The sequence below is a fragment of the Tauraco erythrolophus genome, chromosome 1, assembly GCF_009769465.1.
Source record: "Tauraco erythrolophus isolate bTauEry1 chromosome 1, bTauEry1.pri, whole genome shotgun sequence".
In the NCBI taxonomy this organism is placed as follows: Eukaryota; Metazoa; Chordata; class Aves; order Musophagiformes; family Musophagidae; genus Tauraco; species Tauraco erythrolophus.
The window spans coordinates 27,376,146-27,389,285 of NC_141465.1; positions in this window are offsets into that span (position 1 = coordinate 27,376,146).

Genomic DNA, 13,140 nt, shown 5'->3' on the forward strand with positions numbered 1-13,140 from the left:
ATCAAGTTCTCCTCTCATCTACTAAGCCAGTCATTTCATTGTTCAAGGTTACCAGATTGGTCAAGCATGATTTCGCCTTGGTGAATCCACACCGACTACTGATGGACTTGCCTTTCACATGCCTGGAAATGGATTCCAGGATTAGTTGCTCCATCATCTTTCCAGGTATTGAGGTTAGTCTGAACTGTCTGTAGTTCCCTAAGCCCTCCTTCCTGCCTTTTTAGAAGACAGAAGTAACATTAGCTTTCCTCTAGTCTTCAGACACCTCTCCAAATTGCCATGATCATTCAAAGATTATCAAGAATGTCCTTATAATGACATCAACCAGCTCCCTCAGCACTCATCCCAACAAGTTGCTTGGATTAATGAATATCATTTGCTTAAGTATTCCGTGACTTGATCCTCTCCCACCAAGGGTATGTATTACTTGCTTCAGACATTCCCCCTGGTCTCTAAGGCCTGGAATTCCTGAAGGCTGGTTTTGCTTGTAAAGACTGATGTGAAGAAGACCTTCAGTATCTCAGCCTTTATCATGTTCTCTGTAAACAGATCCCCTAGCTCATTCAGCTGCATGCCCACAGTTTCCCCAGTCTTCCTTTTACCATCTGCATGCTTATACAAGCCATTCTTCTTGTCTTTGACATTCCTTGCCAGATTCACTTCCAGTGAGGCTTTGTCTTTCCTAACCTCCTGTCTGCATGCTCAGACACTGAGTCCCTATTCTTCTCAGGTTACTGGTCCATGCTTCCATCTTCTATGTACTTTCTCCCTGCTTCCACCTTTTGCATATGCCAAAGGATTAAGTATAAACCCAAATGCAAATTAGCCTATGTTTCCGAAAGGTCTAGGTTGCCATTTGCTACTAACATTCTAACTGCTTTATAAGACTTATTTTACAGCAAGCCACACATTCCCAAGGCTGACTATCATGCTCACCCTCTCTATGCTATGAGCATATTCCTCCTCAGACCTTGAGCCCTGCTGGACTCATGTCACATTTTCCTATAATGTGCTTTGTGCATTGGAGTTGGACAGAAACTCAGAAAGTTAAGTTTCATTTGGAACATTAATAATTAAGGGAAGAACATCACTCTAAAGTCAGTGAGAAGAGGAAGAGATCGGTTTCAGAACTTACTTTCTCAAAAAACCCTCACTATTCTTAAATAATTTTTCAGCTCTGCCCACACAGCTCATAAATGTAAAGGACTCTACTTCTTATAGATCCAAGCTGGGCAAGTAACACATGAATTTTACAATCTGTTTATTTATCAATGTCAGTTACTCATTCTCAAAGTCTTTTGTTTAGAAGAAAGACACCATGAACAGAAAATTAATCAATTCAGTATTTTTTTGATGGTTAACATTTGTTTTCCACATATTATACCACTCTTAGTTTGTACTTAGGTACTCTACTCAAAAAACCACTTACTGACATTTCCAGTCCTCAAGGTAAGAGAGAAAAATACTTTAAAAATTAATCCTAACTCTTCTAATGCATGTGAAAAGCACCAAAAAAAAAAGTGGTTTAGTTCATTCTTCTAAATTCTGTTGTTAAAATATTTTTTTATTAAAGGGTCCTGATTTGTATTACTGGAATGTTTTTTGTTTACAATGCTGTCTATAGCTGTTGGGTCTTTATTTATATATTAACTGAATATTAGGCATACAAACTGCCAATATCAGACAGTTTTAATAGGAAAGATAGAAGATTGATTTCAGTTGCATTTACCTGACACTCAGATGTCACGTATCCCTATCTGAAATGCCTAAAGCTGCCATCAAATTGGATTATAAAGAGAATGTAATCAACAAGAAATGAATTCTAAAGGTTTTATTAATAGCTTAGATGGAAATCAAATTTGAGCGTTTATACTGTAATTATATTATGTCCTCACCTTATAGCCACTGTTAGCTTAAACCTGATTTGAAATCGTTGTATACTAATTCTCCCACCAGAACTGATTGCTCTTAATCAATACCAACTCCTTGCTTTTGTCATATTACTCCCCAAATGTATAACAATCAAAAACACATGCTGTAATTTGATATTTTTTCAGAAAAAAAGAAATCATATTGTACATTTTAATTAAAAAAATTTCCTATATGCATATGTGGTAGGAGGTGAAAATAAATTGTCAATAACAAAGCCAACAAAGGTGTTTTGAAAAAACTCCAAACTTCTGCATCATAATATTTTGTTAAACCGTAGGAGATTTTTCACGCTCTCAGCTTCTTTCTTCTGGGAAGATCATCAGCTGGGAGCATTTATCGTAATTCCACTGAAACACTTTGCTACATTAAGGCGCCTCAAAATTGACAAGGGAAAAAGAAAATGATTGTGAAAGTGCAGGACAGCTAATGTCTTATCAGGCTGTAAATATTTTAATAATGGTGACTGAACACTGTTGTTGTATTTAGCCCATACTCAAAATAATCTCAAAGGTACTTTCATAATATGCAGTGAAATTTATCATACATTTCCAGCTTTTTGTAAATCTGTTTGCTTATACCTGAAGAGCCAAATTGCTCAAAATACATCTGTTAAAAAACAAAAGAAAGGTTGAAGAATGTAAATTGGCTGGCTGGAAAGATTAACACTACAATCTAATCTAAAAATTAAGGTTTTATCTACAATAAGGATATCAGGCATTATGTGAGCACCAGTTCAACGTCCTAATGAAGTAAGCTGCAATCCTAATATTAGAAAATGTGATTCACTACGATTTATTGACAGCCTAACTTATCAAATTTGTAGTTCTATCAGTGGCTAGAAATTCTGGAATAGAGCCTTTCTACAGGTAGCATTTGGAGTCAGAGAGAGAAAATAAATCTGTAAATCCAAATCTCATTTTAAGCACTATTAATAAATGAGATAACAGTATGCTAATAAGTAGGGTTAGAAAGTAGTTGTAGAAATGTCTAATTAAACTATGCTGTTCACATATGGGTAAGGACAAGAAGGTTGTTCATTTGACTTAATTAGGATTTCTGAAAGTGACTAAGAAACAAGAACCACACTTTGTGATATCTTTAAGCAGAAAGAAGAAAAAACCTTTGAGCCATAAATTATTAGCAGATGAAGAGTTTGAGAAAGTGTCACCATATGCTTGCCCTGTTTTTATACTCTTCCCTAGGCATCTGCTTTTGACCACAGTCAGTAAGAGAACATAATACTAAAAGGTTCTTTGGACTATTCTTATGTTCCCGTCTTAAATTTGAAGACAGCACAAAGAAAATAACACACACACACACACACACACACACACAGAAGTAATTTACCAAATATTAGACAGCTAATAGGTACAATAAGAGTACGTCTGAGATTTTCTGACTCCCTCTTGATCAACGGTTTCATATTCAACAACAGAGTCCACCTGACTGCTTTATCTAAACATATTCACAAATGATCAAGCCATCTGTTTAAGGGAAATTTTCTCACATTCCTGGAATACAAAAGTAAACTTTTCAGTAAAAATTTGTTTAAGTTTACTAGCACAAATGTTCAACAAAGGACAAGAGATAACCCTCTTAGCACATAATCTCATTTCGTAGTAGATTCTTGAATTTCTTCTATATTTCAGCATGACTTGTTGCAAATTGCAAATAAAATTAATATCAGATGCCTTGCTCTCAGGGCATTTTTTCCCCTCTGATTATTGAATATTATGGATTTATTTTTCCATCAGGCATTGAGTTTGTCCAGTGTGAACTGTATCATCACACAGTGTTTGGAACAGTGACCGTCCTATAAGTAGAAGGCTATAATGACAGAAGATATTTAGTGCAGCATAAACAAAAGACAAAATACTTTTTACTTTCATTTTATAAATAAAGACTAATGATCTTTATTTTATAAATAAACATCATTTATCAATTAAATGGTCAGCTTTTTCAACAGCATTTTCAAAAAAGCATCTCAAAAGTACGTAGCCATTGATTATTATATTAGAATGAGCAATCATTTAGAATGTCTTTTTGGGATTTTATTTTCTTTTTTAAGATTTGATTGTTATTTCTGCACTTGAGAATTAAAGGACATTATAATACCTATGGAAAATATATGGCTTTACCATAGAACTCAAATTCATGGGAATATACATCTTTACTCATATTGTTCATGTCAGAATATCTCATACTATAATCACATATTAAATATAAGGTGCTTACAGATAATGCTAAGCGTTACATATAAAAAAAATAGTAAAAAAAATGTCCAAATATATTGTTTTAAAGTTCAACCATCTGTACATTGCAGACAGTAGTCAAATAAAGCACTAAGATATAAGCTGAAAGTTTGCTTACATATTCTTTTTCTAACTGCTAAAAAGCCTAGGAAAAAAAGCAACAGTATTATTTTACTTTTAAAAATAAACAATTCAGACCTTTTCTGTCCCAAAAGCTCTGTGGTAATTAAAATAACCTGAGGTCTTATGACCGTTCCAGTTCTAGTTAAGAAACTGGAAGCTGAATGACCAAGTGGAAAAACATGGATTTGTCAAGAAAAAAGCTCTGTCAGACCAATTTAATTTCCTGTTCTGTCACAGCAATAAGACCTGTGGATAGAGAAGAAGTAGCAAATGTCACTTTTTCATGCTGGTAAGGCTTTCGACACATGACATTACTATGTGCAAACAAGCAAGCATGGTCTAGCTGAAAATAAGGTACTGGTCTGTGAACTCATTAGAAATCTGAATGACACTCAGTAGTTTGCTATTAACAATGAACAGTTAGCACGCAGAAGCAGACTTTTGTTGTTTTCAATATTTTTATTAACAATCAGAATGATGAAACATGCTTATTCAACTCACAAACTACATCACTTTGAAAGAGATTGCTCAAATGCAGGAGAAGGAATTTGGGACTCAAAATGATCTTGAAAAATTGATGATGTATGATATGAAAGATGTATGATGTTCTTTAACAGAGGAGAGGGCAAGGTGCCACCACTCAAGCAAATTCGTGTAGCAATCAAGAACTTTGTAAGTGGCAGCTATCCAGTAAAGGCATCAGGGTGCATCATTGAATTGCAAGTTGAAGGTGAAACAAGAATACTTCGGTGTCCTAAATGAGAATGTGCTGGTCTAGTTAGCAACAACTAGATGACCAAAATGGTCGAAAGCTGAGGATAGGAACAAACGGAAGGGTTCTGAATAAACAAATGTGTCCTGGACATACCTGGACTTCTTTGGCCACGTGCCATGCTTCAACTGAATGTACTGCAGAAGAGAGAAAAAAGAATGATTAGTCATCAATTAAATATGTCCTACTCTGGGTCTTTTAGTCAAAAGAAACGAATACTGAAAATCGACATGGTATAGATCTGCAAAGACTTTAAAAGGTTGCTGCAAGAAAGAAGATCTATAAAGACAGGATGTTCATGTACAAATTTCTACTATGGAAGTAAGCAAAGTGATATTCACCCATAGAAAACTTTAAGAACAAACTAGAAAAGACTATGGCAAGAAGGTTATCATCTAAGTTATCATGCTCTAGGACAGAGGAACAGACTTGCTGATCTTTCACAAGTCAATAATTCTGTGACTTCAAACTCTTTCACCTGTGTTTGTTTTATTGAGTGGAAATTAGTGGATTTTTAACTGAATGTAGTTTTTATTCTTCAATTTATTTTTCTCAATGTATCTTTTAACACTACCAATGGAAGCTATCTCGATCAGTTTTAGTCATCTAAAATAGAGACGTTGAGGTCAGATTACCTATTTAGACTATTTAGCCAAGGTGAAGCTGGGACCTTTTCTGAAAAATTACTTAGCCCATCTTTCTTAGGCAGAAGAGTCAGGATGAAATTTCAAGTGGAGATATTATCTTTTTCTGCTGGCTACAGGAGAAGTTGGGACTAGTTTAGACCAGATGTCTAATTTTGATAGCTAGCATTCAAGGAAAGAAATCCCACTTCTGTTTTAGAAAACATCTGCACATGAAAGAGTACCTGGCACTTCTTGCTCTGAAGCAAATTCCTGTTACATGCATCCTCATTCTTCTCCAACAGCACTATTTCTCCCAACAGCCTTCCTCTTTTAAAAGGGTGAATGTCTTCCTTTTAAACCTACTTTAAATGTTATGTCTCCTCTTTCTTCACATTCACATCTCTTTTGAGTTATATGGGTTACTGGACACCAAGTAGGTTGCATTATTTTCTAAAACTTTCTCCCACACTCCATCCAGTTGTTACAAGTAGGCCAAGATGTTGTCAAGATGTTACCAAGATGTAAAAAGCTAATGCAATTATTAATGGACTTTTCTTTTTTTTTTCTAGAACGATTTTGCATGAGAAATTTTTCAGCATGCAATGTAATTAAACATATGCTTTAGTTAGGAATATGCATGATTAATCATGTTTGCATGTAAGTAACAGAAGTCTACATTATTCTTTCCAATGATTATGGAAAGTAATCACTAGTAATAATTTATACATATAAATAAGTGCTATACATGTATTATTGCTTTAGTTAGCTACATCTGGGGAAAGGCAGGAAAAGACTCAGGTTTTTGACAGAGGACAGGGTCTCAAGGGGTTATTCAGTGGCATTTGAACTATCTTTACAGTTAGGTGAAATCGTGATTAACCTTTGCCCACAGAGCTCTTGTATCTGTTATACAGACAGGCAAAAGTCTGAAACTAGGCAATAAATACAGTTTTTTCTCCTTTCAGAGATCTTGTATGATTGAGCAATTGGGTCTTGTTTATTTCCTAAATTTATTAAAACAAGCAAGAATCTTTATTTATGCCATGTACTCTTCAAAACCCTTTCTTACCCAGTAAATCTGAAAAAAAACCCTAATGTCCAAATATCTGTTCTTTGAGAAAATGGCAAGTTGTCCTTTGTAAACAATAGTGATAGATTATTCAATAAATAGAATACTCATTAACAAATTCACAAAGCAGATTAATAGCAGGAAAAATATTCAGCTATAATAGAAATAACAGATAAATCTTGAGTATTTATCTGCCAGCTTTTGGGGATAATACTTTGTAGTCTCTCTATTTGGAAGTAATTAGGTGTCAATAATATGATCGCATGACAAAAGAGAGCAGAAGAGAATACCACTGTGCTATTTTTATTTTATAACTAGATAGCTCAGAATAGCATGTTTCATTCATTCATTTAATTAGCACTAGATCACATTTCTTATTCTCGCAGGTGCTGTTCTGCAGTATGAGAGATTCTAGCCAGCAAACAGAAGAATTACCAACTCCAGAGCTAACCTGTGTAGGAGTTCTCCATGTCCTAGTCTGTTTACCATCTCCCAAATCCACACCCATGACACAGGCCACTATTATTTTCAAATTAGTTTATTTTTTTCAGCAACTAAGCATCAAACGAGTCTGAAATGGTGAAACCTCAGAAAAGGATACTACCTTGCATCTTTCATTGCTAGCAGAACCTTTTACCATCATGATTAATCTTCTTAGCAACTCTTAACTTCAAAGAAATGATACAATGTTTTACATAAAAATAAGAATTAAACATCCCTCCTCACCAACACTTAAGCTTTCTATTGATGTGGAAGGAATTTTAAAGAGCATATAACAATTTTACTAAGATTCACTGACTGACATATTTGCTCTGTGGGAGGCTTTTTCTGTATATAAGGTTGATACCTTTTAGTAGAGAAAGGTTATTTCTAGCCTTCTCACAAATTTTCAAAGGTACAAGTATGTAAGCAAATGTTCAGGAACAAAGTGGTTCCCTACAGTTATCTAGACTTATAATTTTGGAAGTGATAAAGTTCAGGTAATTTGGAAAGATTTTACAAGGATTAAAACCACCATCTGTCTTTTAAACCTAGACATTCTCTTCTCCTCTAACAAACAAGCAATCTAACAAACTACACACCAAAACCAATAAAAAAGCGCTGGATTTTGTGTGGAAAAAAAATCCTGAAAGCTTGCTAGCAGAGAAGCCCTAAATTGAGGAATTCTTGGACTTTAGACTACAAAGTTTATGCTACATACATTTACCTCTGGGGATCTTTGTTTCATCACGTGTAAATTGATGCTTACTTGCTCTTATGCAGGTTGGCACTGTAAGTTCCTCTGTCCTCTTGTTCTGGATCTTAAAATGTCTTGTGACGTTTTAAAACCCATGGAGAAGAACTTGTTCAGCACAAACAGTACAGAAAATCTTGCAATAGGTTTCAAAAGGCTGAGAGTTTGAGAGTTTGAAGTCACAGGTCCTTGAAGCAAGCCCAGATTGACATGTTCCAGTTAATATTCCATTTTTCAGCAATTAAAACCAAAGTAAGCCTTGATCTATTCCAGTAGTAATATTTATAAACATTAGAAGAACGTTTGATTTATATCACGTTTAAAAAACCTCTTTCATATTAGAGATAAGTTAAGAAGAAATACAGGTTATATAACTTAAAATTTTCTTCATCATTTATTAAAAAACCTCACAATGTTATGATCTCTTCCATAACTGGAATTTTGCTTCACTAAAATATCCTTTATAAAATATTAATTTGTGAGTTGAACAGTAGAGAAAATTGAGCTATACCCCATCTTGATTTCAGCTGGGAATCCACATACTCTCCAAGCATTTTAAGAGCAATACTAGTATTTATTTTCAAGAGTAAAGTCTTCCCCCACGTGCCCACTTAATCTGATCAAAGACAGAAACAGGAAAAGAGACAGGAGTGACTGAGTAAGCAGGACCACAAGAAGAGGAGAACATGATGTTCCCTGTTAACAGATGGCTTGAACAGAAACACCTTCCAAGGAGCATGGTGGGATGGGTCTGACCCCAGTGCAGAGCAGGGTTGACCCAGGCACAGGCAGGACCCTGCCCTCATCCTCTAGCCTCTGAACATGGCAGACAGAGCCTTGGGAGGTAGTGGGCCCTTTGGCAGCCCTGAGCACTGTGAGAGGGAAAATGGGGACTGAGGCCTGACTAGGGGAGATCTACCATGGACAGTGGGAGATGGGTCTGGGTTCATGGATACAACTTACATCTACGATCCACTCACTAGAAATCAATCTGCAAGAAGTCAGACCTCCAGGTCTCGAGCTTGAATGGGACTCCTGGTCCCACGGGCAAGGGTGTGGATCTGGGTCCCAGGTAAGACCACTCATGGCAATAAAGGCCAGCTGTGCTCTCACAACACTCTCAAGGCAAACGTTTTTGCTACAAGATCTTTATTCCTCTTTTTCAGACCAATGTAAGGTTTATTAAAGTTAAGAGGTGTGAGGAAAGAACGCTATCCCATGGGCTTTAGTAGATATGATCTCCTTTATTTGCCATCTGAGCATTTGATATAGTTCATCACTAGTAGAAAGGATTTACAGAGGGTTCTGGACAGGCTGGATCAATGGGCCAAGGTCAATTATATGAGGTTCAACAAGGCCAAGTGCTGGGTCCTGCGCTTGAGTCAAAATAATCCCATGAAAGATAAAGACCTGCGGAAGAGTGGCTGGAAAGCTGTCTGGCAGAAAAGGACCTGAGGTTGTTGGTCGACAGCCACCTGAATATGAGCTGACAGTGTGTCCAGGTGGCCAAGAAGGCCAATAGCATCCTGTCTTGTATCAGAAATAGTGTAGCCATGAGGGCTAGAGAAGTGATCGTTCCTCTGTACTCGGCACTGGTGAGGCTACATCTTGAATACTGTGTTCAGTTTTGGGCCCCTCACTACAAGAAAGACACCGAGATGCTGGAGCATATCCAAAGAAGAGCAATGAAGTTGGTGAAGGGTCTATAGAGCAAGTCTTATAAGGAGCAGTTGAGGGAACAGGTTTTTTTAACCTGGAGAAAAGGAGGCTCAGAGGAGACCTTATCACCCTACAGTCACCTGAAAGGAGGTTGTAGCGAGGTGAGTGTTGGTCTTTTCTCTCAAGCAGAAAGCAATACAACAAGGGGAAATGACTTTAAGTTATTCCAGGGTCGGTTTAGATTGAATAGTAGGAAAAATTTCTTCACTGAAAGAGTTATCAAACATTCCAATGAACTGCCCAAAGAAGTGATTGAGTCACCATCCCTGGAGGTATTTAAAAAACCTGTCGATGTGGCATTTAGGGACATGGCTTGGTGGTGGACTTGGCAGTGTTAAATTTGCAACTGGATTCAATGATCTTAAAGGTCTTTTCCAACCTAAATGATTATATGATTCTAAGATTTCACGGACAAATTTTCCAAAAGCTAGTTAATTTGATTTGCCGTGATATTCCATGAGTCAAGAAAATACCTACGTTGCAATCATATAAGATTTTTCTGGAATAACACTTTAGGATGGGTCTGTCTGAATGTGGAGCGTTTTTAATGATGTGATGGAACAGGAAAGAGCAGAAGCTGCACTGACAATTCTGGAAGTCTAGATACCTGCCAGCAGAAAAAAAAAAAAAAAGTAGGACTAACAAAAGTAATGGAGCAGGAAAAGGTTTCATCCTGAAGATCAGAAAAAAGAAACAAGACGATGAAGTGGGATTAGAATAAATACATGAGGTGAGAGAGGTAGATGAAAAACATGTAAAAAGTAAAAAAATGTAGAAGATGGAAACTAGAACCTGGAAAGGAATGCTGTTGTTGATGAGCCAAATGCTTAAATAGCGCTATTTTTCGCATTTAGAGAAGCAGGCGATAGGGTGATTTGCAGACTCTAAGGAGGATGGAGGGCCCTAAAAGTACTACAGGTACCAGAATGGAGTAGTTTGATGGTTGGGAACATTTGACAGGATAAGTAGAGAAGCGTGTCACTCAGGAGGGTCTAGAGAGAAGACCTTCAGGATCCAATATACAGATATTCTTCTATGTGAAAAGGGCTTAGCTGGAATCTTGTCTCCAAAAATTTAAAAAAGGTAAAAAGTTCTCCCTGTATACCTTATATCAGTATTTTTTTCCCCTAGCATAATTGATAGTTAATCATACTTCGTCATATAATCTGGATCAACAAACTGTTCCAGCAAAAGTTTGTAACACAAATTTGGTTTGAGAGTGTTGCTTCTTTTAAATGTTATCGTCACTTGAGCAAAACAACAGATAAATAGGAAATTTGCTTGCTGACATAGCCCTGAGATAATTTATATTCTAAAAAGAGAATTCTGCCTTGCAAAATGTGCTGCCCTCAGTCGAACAAAGCACTAATTTTTGTTCTGGTAATACCAAGATTTCCTACAAACGGCCCAATACTTCATTGTTGTTATGCTCAAAACCTTGGTTATATGCAAAGAGGAAACATATATATATAAATATTAATATAAAGCCAAGAATTTATTATTATTATGACTGAAATCTTAATAGTATAATTCAGGAACTATGAGTCTAGAGCTAATTGTTACAGAAAAAAAGAGAAAAAAATTACAAAGTTAAAACTGTTATACACATGTCTTAGTTTCTACTCATTCTCCTGGAACTATGCTCACCCTCCTACTGCTCCTCTGGGTCCTGAGGTCAGGGGGTTCATTCTGGTGTTGAGAGGGTGTCTGTTATGCAGTCTTCAGCACCTGGAGTTCTTTTCTGGCAGGATTATGAAGTGGAAGTTGATCACTGTTTCTTCCTTGGTTTAGGATTCACTTTGGGTTATTTTTAATATGTTTGGTAACACAGTTTACACCTTTCTACTTCTTCACCGATCTGCAGTTCCATGTGTACATCTGAATTTGCCATATATGGTGCCTTTTACATATGTTAAATACTGTTTCTGTGTTGACTTTGTAACTCCTAAACCCCATTTTATCTAGATCTTCAGTTCTGAAAGGGACCATGGGTGAGCTGTGCGTAGCTGTGGGGACTCCAGGGCCACCCTGACTCCCATCTCTAACCATCCCACTCCTGTGCACCTCTGCGCAGCATCCTGTCCTCCACTTAATAATGCATTTGCTATTGTACCAGGGCTGTGTTTCCCTACAACGTGTCCTCGTGTTAGCCATAAATGTCTTGTTCTGCCAGAGTAACTGCTTGTTGCCGCTATCTGCTTAAAACTGTGCTTTGTGTGTATCACACAAATACAAACAAAAGCAAACCAATCCAGCCATGGACACCTGGTCAATTAGAGAAACTGCTCTCACAGTTAAACCAAGAAAAATGAAGCCGCAGGAAGGTCAAGAAAAGTTAATACAGAGCAGGACTGACAAACTTCAGTCTTGAGGCCTTGCAAACTCAGTATAGTGCTTATGGCCTGTTGCTAGCAACAGCCATGCCACACTACAGGTCTATATTGTGAGGGCAGCAAGCAGAGGGGACCCAGAACAGGCACTGGGCTTTCTGACTAAAGCACATGCTTAAATTTATCATGTAAAGCAGTGCTACTTATTTCAGTTCTGGCAGTGAAGTGTTCGCTGACATGCCACTGTTTGTGTGCCTCAATAAATACTGCTATTGTATCCATGAGTACCATGTAATTGATGTAACTGAAACCAGAAACTTAGATTTAAGTGTATTCTTCAAAGACTTTTTGAAGTGAAAGTAAAGTGTGCAGTATAATACAACATTAAAACTGACAAAAAAGAATATCCTCACAGCTTCTGCAGGATTGCAGTACTGATTTTTGTGAACATATTAAATACTGTTAGTTGAAGATGGAAAACAGTTTTAATGATGTAAAAGTGAAATTTTTCACCTTTTTTTGAAAAAGGACTTATTTTTGAAGTGAAATTTTGAAACAATATTTTTCCAAAGGACTGATATGAGCCTTTTTTTTTCTATTTACATACTCTGAGGATCCCTTTGTCTAACAGAGGTGGGTTTTTTTCCTCCTAAAAAATAGTAAGAAAAAGGTAAAGCACAAGTCATTAATAAGAAGAAATTATTAGAAAAGTAAAAATTGTTGGAAACATCATGTTCATTACTTTCCTTTAACAAATAAAACCAAACTCTCTTTGAAAAAGAACACCCGTTTTAAAATATTTGGAAAAACATTTAGTCAAAGTATTACATATTCTTATGTCATTCTTGAATTTCATGAAAAATTCCCATTTCTCATTTCTTATAAATAAATTTGCTGCTTAAATGATGAACAGTACTTCAGACACTATAAAACTTTCAGGCCATTACAATTAATGGGCTTTATTTATGTAGAATAGACTTATTTATGGTATTTAAGGACTAGCTTATGTTACTTGAACATTCACTTTTTGATGGACATATAAAATACACTGGCATGTATAGGTAATTGATATACATGTGTATA